Below are 12,958 nucleotides of genomic sequence, written 5' to 3'. Positions count from 1 at the left end.
CTTGAACAACCAAGGATTTTGGAGTGTCTCTAGTTGGTTCCTGTTCACCAACTACAGGAAGTTCAAATTCATCTATGAAACCCTTGTGTCATCTTCCATCACCATTTGAATACTGTCAAAAGAAATCTAAGTGTTGTGTCAGTGACATGGCAGATAAGTGCATTAGTCAGTCAGATCCTTTGCTATCAAATATGATGGGAAAAAGTTCTGGCATTAGAGAGGTCAGACTTGTGCTGACTTAGTACTGTGTAGTGGCAAGTTTCTGTATAATGATCATACTTTCAAGAGGTATTTTCTCTCCTCTTTCTCTCTTTCCCCACTTTTCTCTTTCCTTTTTCTCTGTTTTGAGTACACATATCTTTATATGTGCTTTTTGAAAGCTATATTATATTGGAGGTGTTCATCACAGTTGATTAATTTTAAATAAATACATATAATGATTGGTGTTGGAAGGAATCATAAAGATCATCTCGTTCCAAACTCTGTCATTGGCAGAGTCATATTCCAGAGTCATATTCTAATTCTGACCACAATTAATTCATTGCTGTGTCAATCATGCCAATTCTGGTTTTCACAAGCTACCTTTAGTAAGTCTCCATGAGACTTCTAACATCTCAGTACTCAGCTTCTTCCTCCAAATATACTGATGGTGAAGAAATTTGCTGGATAGCAAATGGTCATCACACAGCCCTAAACCCATCAACCCTGAGTAATCAATTTGGAAGGAGGAGATTAAGGAAGCAGTGTTCCTACACCATAAGCAAAGATCAGGTTCACGATCACCTGAGGAACCTCAACATCTATAAGTCTATGGGTCCTGATGAGATGCATCCCAAAGTCCTGAGGGAATTCACAAATGTAGTCACCAGGCCACTCGCAATATTTGAAAAGCCGTGGCAATCAGGTAAAGTCCTTGGTGAATGGAAAAAGGACAACTTGTTTTTAATAACAGTAAAGAGGGTGACCTTGGGAACTACCAACCAGTCTCATCTCTGTTCCAGAAAAGATCATGGAGCAGTTACTCCTGGAAGCTATGATAAGGCACGTGGAAAAAGTGATATGGGAGAACCAGCATGGTTTCACCAAGAGCAAATCCTGCTTTACCAGCCTAGTGACCTTCTAAGATGATGTAAATGCACTAGTGGACAAGGAATGAGCCACTGATGTTATCTATCTGGAATTCAGTAAGGCCTTTGACACAGTACTCCACAAAATCATAGAATCATGGAATCGTAGAATTTCTTAGGTCTGAAAAAAGTCCAACCACAACCTAACCATACTACCCTAACTCTTAACAACCCTCCGCTAAATCATGTCCCTGAGCGCCACATCCAAACAGTTTTTAAACACATCCAGGGATGGTGACTCAGTTACCTGCCTGGGGAGCCTATTCCAGTGCTTAGCAAAGCACTTAAAGAAGTTTTTCCTGATATCCAACCTAAACTTACCCTGGCACAACTTAAAGCCATTTTTACCGAGTACAGGGGCAAAATTACTTCCCTAGTCCTGCTCACCACACCATTCCTGATACAAGCCAGGATGCCCTTGGCCTTCTTGGTCACCTCGGCACACTGCCGGCTCATATTCAGCCCACTGTCCATCAATACACCAAGGTCTCTTTCCATCAGGCAGCTTTCCAGCCACTCTTCCCCAAACCTGTAGGGATGCCTGGGGTTGTTGTGGCCAAAATGCAAGACCAACACTAGCCCCTGTTGAAACTCATACTGTTTGCCTTGGCCCATCAGTCCAGTCTATCCAGGCCCTTCTGTAGTGCCTTTCTTTCACACAGATCAACTCTCCCTCCCAGATTGGTATTGTCTACAAACCTTCTAAAGGTGAAATCAATTCCCTCATCAAGATAGTTAATAGAGATGTTAAATAGAAGTGGCCCCAGTACCAAGCCCTTGGGGACACCACTCATGACCGGCCACCACATCCATCTCTCTAAATTGGAATGGTATGGGTTTGATGGGTGGGATGCTCAATGGACATATTACTGACTGCAGGATTAAATTGAGAGAGTAGTGGCCAATGGCTCCATGTCTGTATAGAGATCAGTGATGAGTAGTTTTCCCCAGGGATCAGTCCTGGACTGATACTGCTTAATATCTACATAATTACACCTACAGAGGGGTCTAGTGCATGCTCAACAAGTCTGATGATGATACTAAGCTGGGGGGTACTGTCAGTGTGCCTCAGGGACAGGATGTCATGGGATCTAGACAGGCTAAGCAGTGTACTCAGGGGAATCTCATCCCTGAGATTTGAGATCTTGTTGAGAGCTGTCCAGTTATTTAGTGGATGCTCTGCCCTTAAAATTTTCAAGGTCAGGCTCTGGGCTTCTTCCTGTTCATTGCGGCGGAGTTGGACTAGATGACCTTTAAATAGTCCCAAATTCTGTGATTCTTTGTTATTTGTCTTGCTGTAAACCTTCCATGTAGCAGAAGAAAAAACTCCATTATTACATTAATAAGTATACTGCCCTTCTACCTTGTGTACACATTCTTTTCAAATTGGGGAGACTTTGTAAAAGAGATGACTTCTGTATGCAGAAAATTGTAAGCTTCTTGTATCAAAGATAAGTAAAGAAATCAAAGAAGTAGTATGATCTTAATATGTATGACTTGTTGGCATCAATTAATCTGACTTTTAGACTTCAGAACTAGACTTGCTTTAAGAGATTATCTATTTCTAAGCAGTTTTTACAATCTATGATTAATGATTACTTTCTGAACGCAAAGCATTAATACAGTCCCTCAGTAGGTATGTTCATCCAAGAAACTGAATCTTTACAGGACAAGCAGAATCACAGAGCACAGGAGATGACATATTTATTGATGAAAATACTGTTTTGTCAATACCACCAAAGTGAAGCTATGTCATATTGAGCTATCTTGCCAGAAAGATCTAGTGTGGTGGGCTTGCACTCTTAGGCTTGTTTTGTTTTGTTTTATTTTGTGGTGTTTTATATTTGAAAAAATAAAAACTTTTGTAAGAAGAGTTAGGCAGAAGAAATTATATTTGTTGAGCATTTCTCAGCCTTCTGTGTCTACTAGTTAATCAGATTAAGATGCAGCATTTCAGGATACATATTCAGTGTTAGTATAGATTTGGTGTTGCATGTTACCCGTCAATTTACATGGAGATTCTGCACATACCTGAGTAGGAAATACACAAGATAATAAACTGAGCAAACTTCATTCTGTTGAAATTTTGCTGCAGCTCCTGAGACATGTTTTTGTTTCAGTACTGGATGAAATGAGTGAAACTACTTCAGAGGAACTACATGAGCACAGACATGAAAACACAGATGGTAACTGGAATAACCCAGAATTGGCATCTAAATTTACATATTAATATACAACATATATATGAATATGTATAAATATACATAGGAACCTCTTTCTCCTTCTCTTATTGTGAGATTTTTAAGCTGAATTAATATATTTATTGAAAATAATTTTTTAGAAAAAGTCTACGCTTACATACTTTTCAGGTCAGTCATCTTGAGGCAAGGTGTAGAATTGCAGTGCAGTTTAAAAGTGGCAGCAGAAAATCTCCTCTGACAAAACAGCATGGCCTTAATGAGAAAAATACGATGCATTTTCAGGCTGGTGAGTTGAGTGTAAATTTTCAGTATTTGCTAAGCTGAAAGCCTTATTGTTTCATAGTTGGAATTTACAGGTAATCAGAAATGACTCCATCCTAGTGTTGGGGATCTTCCACTCAAATTTCACTCAGTAAGCTTTCAAACAGCCTTAAAGTCAAGTCAGACCTCAACCATTCTCCAAAATGCCATGAACCCTCTTCTACACATGGACATATCTTTTTAATTATTATTAACCTGAATCACTTGACTTTACAGTGATTTATGGACCTTTATGAGATGGAGCCTTGCAGTGCAACGTGGTTACCACAGGCAGAGTATGAATCACAGCAGGAGACATGCAGTTGGTGTAAAGCTTTGCTGAGCCCTGTCTTAAAAAACAGCAGTGTTCTGCTGTTTGCTGCAAAAGCTGTATGTTATGCTGTTTTAGGGGAGGTGGTATAGAGTTGGCATAGAGATGTTGTCACTGATTCTCTATAGACTACTCCTAAATTAATAATAACTGGCCATTAAGTGGGACAGTGAACATGGGGGCCAAGCTGAGAGTAGGTTCTAGCACAGAAGGTGAAGATGTGAGCTGGAATGGAAAGTGGGATGCAAAATAGAGTGTATACAAAGATGACTGATTAGAATGATTCCTGGGAAAGCAGAAAGGACAAATGCTGAAAGACTTCCACAGTCATTTTAACTGAGCCATATTTAACTCCCTTCAACTCAGCGCTCCTCAACCATTTGGCTCACAACACTGTGCATTTTATGTACAATCCAACTATCTCTAAATACAATCCATCCTTTCTACTGTTTTCACTGGGAAGGCAAACCACTCTGATAACAGTTGGTCCCGTGAGTTTAAATATTCTTATGTCATATGTTCTACATTTTTTCTTCTATTTTTCTCTAAAATCACCAACCCCGTAACTATTTCAATAACAAATACTTAGTGGGAAGGAATGTTATGTAAAATAGGCATGCAGCTCTAGAGTAGGTATTTATTTTGTGTAAAGGAATGATATAGGTAATATCCTGTAAGCCTGATTTTCTTTCTAACTGTCTCATTAATGCAAAAGTATGTGCAGTTGTGAGGTTCTGTTCTGTGTAGTATAACTAGTTCAAAAATTGTTAATTCCAAAACAGTGGAAGTTGTGCACTGAAATTTTGATTCTATCATATCTTCTTCTAAGCATTTTGGAAAAAAGAAAGAATGATGAACTTAAAAAGCAGTCCATGACACTGAGAAGGATTTTTGTTTTAAATAAATATTATTGCCAAGGACTAACATAGTGAGATTATTGCTGCTACGGAGTTAAGGAAAATGAGAATGTTTATGGGATTTGTCTGATTGTTTTTGTTTAAAATGAAGCTGTAGTGCACCATAAGGTCCATTTGAGGTATATGTTCTTTATAATGATAAAAAAGCTGCATGATGCATTGGTCCAATATTATGACTAATGTAGTCTGAAGACCTGTCCTTTAGTTTGTGTTAGTCTCTATTGGAAAGCTATTTACAAAATTAACAAATTCAGTTTTTCTTGAAACAGCATTTTAGTGATATTTCCCTCCCAACCCCCATTTCAGAAGTGATGTTTGTGAGGATTGTGGCTGCCATAACAGAGAATGAGTGATCACTCCTGCTTCTTAATGAGTGCAAATCACAGGAGAAAAATTTCTTCTGCTGGGTGGGAGGTGAATGGGGAATTCAATTCTGAACTATAATGTTCTGGAGTAGATGATGAGAGCGTGGAAACTTTCAAAAAATTTTTTTGTCAGGGATTAAAAGAAAAATCTCATTTGTTTGCAGATATAATAAGTATGCAACATACTCCTAATACATTTCTACAGATAGTTGAATATTTCATAAAAAATGGTGTGGAATAAGAATGCACTCAATTTTCTTCTTCTCTGCTATTTGTGATTACTTAGTGCACAATATGCTTTTAAAGCAGCATCTTGAAAACAGAGTACATTATATAGACATTGTGTAGAAATCTACAACCACAGTATCCTGACAGGAAGCACTCATAATTGTAATACTTTTCTTTGACATCTAAACTGAACGATAAATTTCATGAGCCATTTTTTTTTTGCAAGTTGAAGAGGTTGTGGTTTGTAATGCCCAGATAGAAAATGACTCTGAAATACAAGAAATATACTCATGGCCAACAAAGGAATACTGCTGTATTCCTGTAAAGTATTCACAGGGAGAGGAGTAACAATATTTTATGCATTCAAAATTGTATTTAAGAAAGCAATAAAAGACTTCACAAAAACTGAATCATGCAGTCTATATAGCTTTCTGTTGAAAATTAGAAAGAAAAGTATTAAGAAAACTTAGCAAAAAGTGTGATATCTCACTAATGGGAAATGCAGTATAGAGTCTGAACTAATTTTGAGGTGCACATAGAGTTCATGCAACAACTTTCAATTCTACAATTCAACATTTATTTTTTTTTTCTATCAGAGCAAAGATCTACAGACTTTATCTCTTTCATTCTAGAGTGACTACATTAGAACATACCTTCTGACCTATGACACTTCTACACATTTTCCCTGTTGCATCCTCCATTTTCTGTTTATTTAATTGTGGAGAACAGAAACAAGGTTGAAATAGTAATAGAATGAAAAATCCATCTACATTCCAATTACTTATTTAGAGCACATACGTCTTAATCTCAAAAGTATGTAAGCTCCAGTATGTAAGGACATTCAATTTTTCACAAGGCAGAGCAAACAAGTTCTGTGACTGAAACTGTGTAAATTAACTTACAATAATTTATCATCAAATGCTTCCTTTGAGAAGTTTGTATGGACTTATGAAACTGCAGAGCATAGGCATAAACAACATCTTGTAGATAAATGGCAATTCAAATATATTTATGATAACCATCAGTATGTCTTCACGGAAAACCCTCTCTCATCAGATCTGATTGCCACTACAGTACTCTACAATTGTGAAGATAAGAGGATATTATTTTCTGGCATTTCATTCTTTTTCTCTAATTTTTTTTTATTTTATCTCACCTTATACTTTATCCTCCAAATGCAAAATTATGATAACTTGTCAGCCACATCTTGTAGTGTAAGAAAATTGAAAATTAGATTGGACAGAGATAGCAAAACATATGGCCCATCTATTCTGTAATCAAATATCTCCCTAGTTCTAATCAGTAAAAGGACAAGCCAGCTGAAATGCTTGTGCACATCTTTACATGATATTCTCAGTGTCATCTGAACCAAGCAAAAGATTGTGCAGGGATTGTGTGAGGCTGGCTGCGGTATTGATTCTTCATTAAGATACTCAGTAGCAAAAAGAAATTCTGCGTGACTATTAAAACATGCTCCTGAAAACACTACGAAGTATCCTTGTCTTGAAAATACCTTCTCAGACAAATTTTAATGCACAACTTATAAAACAATCCAGTAATAATTTTGAATCAGACAATTGACTTAACAGTCAAAAAAATCATAAAGCTGTTGGAGAGCAGTAAAAATTATAAAAAAAAAAATAAAAAAAATCTTATTCTGTGTCTCCTGGGATACTGATTAATTGCTGTATAACAGGAAAGAAAAAAACAATTAAAGCGGTGCTGTGTTTGCGTTACTATACTTACTGGTCTGTCAGGTTTTCCAGTATTAGCCTCCATTTTCACAGGTTTTCAAAGCCAGTAGGAAGCTGGTACCCACAAGATCAGCTATTCTTCAAGGTTTAAGTCCTTAAAGGAATGTGCATTTAATTACTTATTACTTATTACTTACTTATTACTTATGTGTGCCCCGGTGGCACAAGTGGTAGGAATGCCGTGTTGCAATACTGAAGGCCCTGGGTTCGAATCCCCCCCGTGGCGCAAGTGGTAGAAGTGCCGCTCTGCTACACAGGATGCTCAAATCCCAGGGGGTTGGACTCAATGACCTCTAAGGTCCCTTCCAACCTGCATGAGACTATGATACTATGATACTTTGGGTGGTGTTCTGATCATGATTATCCTGCTGGAAATCTGGATTAATATTGTATTAACAGAGCACAATCTTTCTGGACCATATTTCTAAGAAATAATTCTGTTTAAACATTCCACATGAAATCATCAGTTCTGCACAATAGTGTTTAAACACGGGTGATTTCAGAGATGAAGAAAGTACTGCAGTGCCAGTAGCTATTGTAATGATTGGATTATTTTTGAACATAATAGGGTGAACATGCTACACCTGTCACTAGATTAGCATTTCTTTATGTGCTAAAGTTGTTCAAATGATAGTGAAGAGCTAGCTCTTGATGAGGCACAGATGATGGATGAACTGGACAGAGCTTTAATAAAACACAGAAAGGTTTCAGAAGGATAGGAAGAAGTGTGAGCTTTTTTCCAATTAGAAAATTACCTTTCAAAGTTTAGAAGCCACTAGCTAAGATGAATTATGTTTCTAGATCTGCCAGCCTGCATAAAGTACTTTCAGTACTTTCAGGTGACAAACCTGAACTGATATTGAGATCCACATTCATGTGCTTTATATTTTTTCTGACCAATATAAAAACAAAAGAAAAGAAAAATCTCGCTTAAGAAATAAGGACTGAGATACATCTACTTCATCTACTTATTTTTATCCACGTTGAAGCAGGGGCCAAATATGGAGGATTATACTTAGACATTTATTTAGCTTTGTTCTTGTGAAATTGGTGTTGAATAGCTTCTTTCTACCTATAATACAAGTGCTCACAGAATTAAAATGGCTTTAATCAAATTTTAACAGGTTCCTTATTTAATGCTTTTTAGTTCTCTGAATGGGAAAACAATGTCAAAAAAAGAATATTCTATCATATATATTCTATCATATAATGAGACATCGTGATTTACATCACCTCAGTTAGGTAATTAGGAATATTAAAAGAGCAACCCTAATAAGAGTTTGTCTATTTTGAAGCTTTAAAATTGAGTGTATACCTTGTTTTTGATTCCCATCATTATCTTGGAAACTTTCTGAGGCTCAACCATGAGTACAGACAAGCTCAAGAAAATTAGGCCTGAAGAAAAGAGCTTTTTTAAGAGCTATTAATTTGGAAATTCCTGGGTGAACACTTTGAAAACAGTACTTCTACTGGAACCAGCCCTACAATATATCATCATACTACAAGCTGAAGTACTACATCATACTACAAGAAAAGCAACACACAAATAACTTCCAAGTACTAATGCAGACAGATGTTAATTTTTGCTGAATTAAGGAAAAGCAGACTTTATCACAGAAGTTTCAAAAAAGTATTGCTGTTGAAATTAATCACAAGTGACATTTGAAATATTGCCTATTTTCCAATTACGTGCTTATTTTACAAGGCATTTAAAGAAAATTACTTGATGTATAAAAATCAATTTTTTTCCTTCTTTTCTCTGTACGTACAGTTCTGAAATCAGTACTGGAGAATTTACTAGTTTTAAAGCAACACACATGATAAAGTTTCACACAATAATATTAACCTTGCTGAGAAAAGGATTTCGTTAAGAGTGGGTTAACCACAGTTAGTAGGTTAAAGTGTGCAGACATCAGGTTAAAGTGTACTGAACCAAGTGTATTGAGAAAGACATAACAGTGCTGTGTCTTGTGGAGGGCTGTTGCTACCTCTCTAGGTGATGGAGGAGTCAGTGACAAAATGAGGTAGTGACCCACTCAAAGATGTCTAACATATGCTGGCACAGATGCTACCAGACGTCTCCCACAGGGAAGGAGACAGGGAGCATTTATTGAATATTAGGGAAATTTGTATCAGAGAGGATTAAAGCTTCTTTCTTTTCTTTACCTTTTCTGGGGGGAGATGGGAAGAGAAAGGAGAGGGATCATGTCATTACCCTGCTACAGTGAAAGACAAAAGATAAGCAACTCAAGTTCAACTTTGTGATCTGCCCCCACCAAAGCCACATGTTTGAGCAACAGCAGATTAATGTGAAGATCTCTGGAGATAAGAGTTTAAATCTAGGTCAGATCCCTACGGTAGCATTTTGAGATGGAATATAAAAATGTTTGTGCTATTTTTGCTCCAATGATAGAATGAAATTGTTCACTGCCACATTTTACATTTTATTTTATAAACTGCTTGATTTCAACAGATTTAAAATTCACTTACATGTCAAATGAGTGTTTTAAACCAAAGTTGTTTACTAGTCACTTGTTTTCATCTGTTACCTTTATTAATGAGATTTATAAAGCAAGTTCAACTTAGTGCTACATGGGCACACACCACTACAGGAACACAGGAACAAAGAGCCTAATTTTTGACTGAGTGAAATTGCCCACAGGAGGAAAGCTGATGGCTCAAACTGAAATGAAGATATGCAGAAATAGTGGGTAGGAAAATAGTAGATATCATTTTTATGACACATCGTAGAGTTCATGTAGCGTGTTTTGTACAAAGCCTGGCTGAATTTGTTGAGTTTGTCAGACTGAGAAATATGTCAGGATAATACAAAATGTACACATTTTCCCAAAATATATGCAAATTTGGGAGTATTTCTTATGACTGATATGTCTTTTTCATTGCAGTACTTCTTAGCAGTAAGCCTGCACTTAAAAATGAAGACAATAAAAATGAATATAGTAACAAATTGAATATTTTCTTGAACTTTTCTCCTTGTATGTTTTTTTTTGTTTATTTGTTTGTTTTGTTTTGTTATGCTTACTTTGCTTTGAATTGCTTTGCTTTTTTGAGAAGGAGAAAGAGGCAAGAGAACTCAAGCTACAAGCCCTCCAACTCTCTGATATATCCCGTGGGAAAGACATTTGCCTGGTAATTTTTGAAAACATCTTCCCCAGTGAAGATAATATTGGCTGAGTCTTTACAGAAAGATTCCATTTCATGAACTATAATTTGAGAACAAATTTTAAAGAAAATATTTGCGTGCAGAAATGGTATGTACAACTTTTACATCAGATTTTGGATTTCCTGATTTTGCCAAAAGGTGCCACAAGATAAGAATCATTTGACAGGCAGACAATGTTTTCAGAGAAAAGAGAGAACTTGTTACCAAATGTCCCAACTGAAGTAAGTTAACTGGCTCACAGACTCGATTCCCATTAATTTTTCACACCGTGGTTTGTCTTCTGCATTACGTTCTTAAATGTTGAGTGCTGTAAAGGCATATTCTTTTTTCTGAAAAGAAGCTTCAGAACTGGGACCAGCCAACTTGTTTGTCTCATACAGGCTAGGACCCCCCCCCCCCATCTACAACTCATGTTCTGTCTGGGTATGGTCTGAGGGATTAGCTGGATTTCCTATTGTTTATATATTTCCCAGAAATAGATTTTAAAGTGTTTTTTAAAGGGAGGAAAGTTGTGCCACTTTTTATCTTGAAGAATTTTGTCTTCATAGGAAACAAACTCTGGCATCAGATAGTGTAAGCTTGTAAAAAATTGGTTTTAGGGCCTACTTATAGTACCATCCTATATACACACATCTCAAAAGCATGAAAAAAAAAAGTCTTTGGATGAATAGATTTCTCTCATTTTTTCTTAAGAAATGCTACCTTCCATCTCTAGTGTTATCAAAGTGACCTTGGTGTAATAGCCTATATTCTGTAGCTGTTCTGTATCTTTGCCTGAAGTCTTTGATGGTTACTTCAGTCAGTGAATGTATCCCAGGTATAAAGATATTTTCAAAGCAAACTGTTCCAGAGTAGCACTGAGACAAATTCTAGCCCTAACAGTATTTACAACCTTTCTGAAAGATTTTGATTGAAAATGTCAATATTTTTAGGTCCTGTGCAAGTGGATTTTAACTTAACTTTTAATATTTGTTTATGTTGACTTGACTGTCAACTGTTAATATGTTCCTGAATGCAATCTCTATGCTTCAAAAATAAATTTGCACTAAGAAGTATCAAAAAACAAAACAAAACAAAGAACCAGGAAACTAGACTTTCTGCACTTTAGTTCAGCATTTTACTTTTGGATGACTAAAAAAAGCAAGGTTATCTGCTTAATTATTCATCAACATAATCTGAACAGAAGAGCTAGGAGGCCTTTGTGGAGACAAAGTCTAAAAATTAGTAGGATATGTATTCATTTTAAAAAATGATTCTTCTACTTCTCTGTTCTCCCTGGTTTTATTTATATCTTTCTAGGTTTAATAACATTTTTTTTAATTATTTTTTTTTTTTAACTTTTTTCTCCTAGAAGTAAGGAGGAAATAATACTGCAGGGCTAATTCAGAGAGGTATGCTGATGGGGCTTGTGAGGTGGTCTGGCACAAAGTAAAAAAATGAATGTGAGAAAACATCATGCCGCTAAATCAGTGCCAGAAAATGATGCCATCTAAGGAGTGAAAGCAGCATAGTCAGCTATACAACAGTATGACTTTGATATAACCCTACAGGCAGTCCTACACCCGCAAGCATTCAGCACTGAACACAGCCACATTGCTGGCAGTGAATCCATACAAAGGACTAGCCACAGGCCATGATGCCACTGCAGGAAGAATATATATTTCAATATTTGACATCTTGCTCTAACAGCTGCCAAGTTTGGCTGTAGCTATTGACCTGATTGCTCAAGGACAGAGAGGAAGAAAAGAGGCAATATAAGCACTTGATACTTAGAGATTTAAAGACTGAAAGAGTCCATGTAGACATATGAATTGATGCACTTGGCAAATGAAAGCTGTAAAATTATGAAGAAAATAAAACAACCAACCAAACAACCAAACAATAAAGCAATAAAACACATTCATTTTGAAGAGATTTAGCAGACTGGAGATTAATGACATTTTTACTATTTTTGGAAAGCAATCTTTAGATGAATGATGGAGAATTTCACTGCATGCTTGCACTGCTGCATGTTTAAAAAAATTCAGTATCTCAGATGAATTAGAATAATTCCAAAGAGCAAAATATTGCCCTGGTTACTGGTGAGAAGTTTTGGACCTAAGCCAATGTCTTGTCAGAACCTGATTTATTGAGAAACAGAAGAACTAAAGCCTGTTAATTTCCAATGTGCTTTCAATCTCCTTACAATCTGTATCTTTGACTTAGTATAACCTTTGATGATGTTGGTTCTATTCAAAAATTTCCCTTTTCTTTTGCTGTTTTTTCTAGCAGTAAAATAACTGTGGAAAGCGTTGTCATTTACTCCAAGGCAGATTTATCAGGGCATCTAAGGCTGGGGTTGTATAGTCATAAATCCCCATTAATGCTTCCCCTAGTGATGCATACTATATGTGTCACAGTGAGCTGTAACTGAACAGGTTTGCTTTCCTGCCATTGCTATTCTGTGGAGGTAAATGCATTTTTTTTGTTTGTTTAGATAAGGCAAATGAAACATGTCCTTTATTTCTTCTTTACTTCCAAATCAGTTATTGGAATGGCTTACCACCTCTAT

At 36.4% G+C, this 12,958-nt stretch overlaps 1 long non-coding RNA gene across 1 annotated transcript in view; it reads right to left on the bottom strand.

Annotated features, from left to right (window-relative positions):
* The window catches only part of LOC107305975, a 48,824-nt gene extending 41,515 nt beyond the window's left edge, over positions 1-7,309 (bottom strand). The window contains exon 1 of the long non-coding RNA XR_004305614.1: positions 7,216-7,309. This is a non-coding gene — a long non-coding RNA (uncharacterized LOC107305975). The remainder of the gene's footprint in view (positions 1-7,215) is intronic.
* Positions 7,310-12,958: the final 5,649 nt, after the last annotated feature.

Source organism: Coturnix japonica, chromosome Z (genome assembly GCF_001577835.2).
Source record: "Coturnix japonica isolate 7356 chromosome Z, Coturnix japonica 2.1, whole genome shotgun sequence".
NCBI classification, from domain to species: Eukaryota; Metazoa; Chordata; class Aves; order Galliformes; family Phasianidae; genus Coturnix; species Coturnix japonica.
The sequence above is the reverse complement of the archived record's forward strand: the minus strand, read 5'-3'. Positions and strand labels throughout refer to the sequence as shown.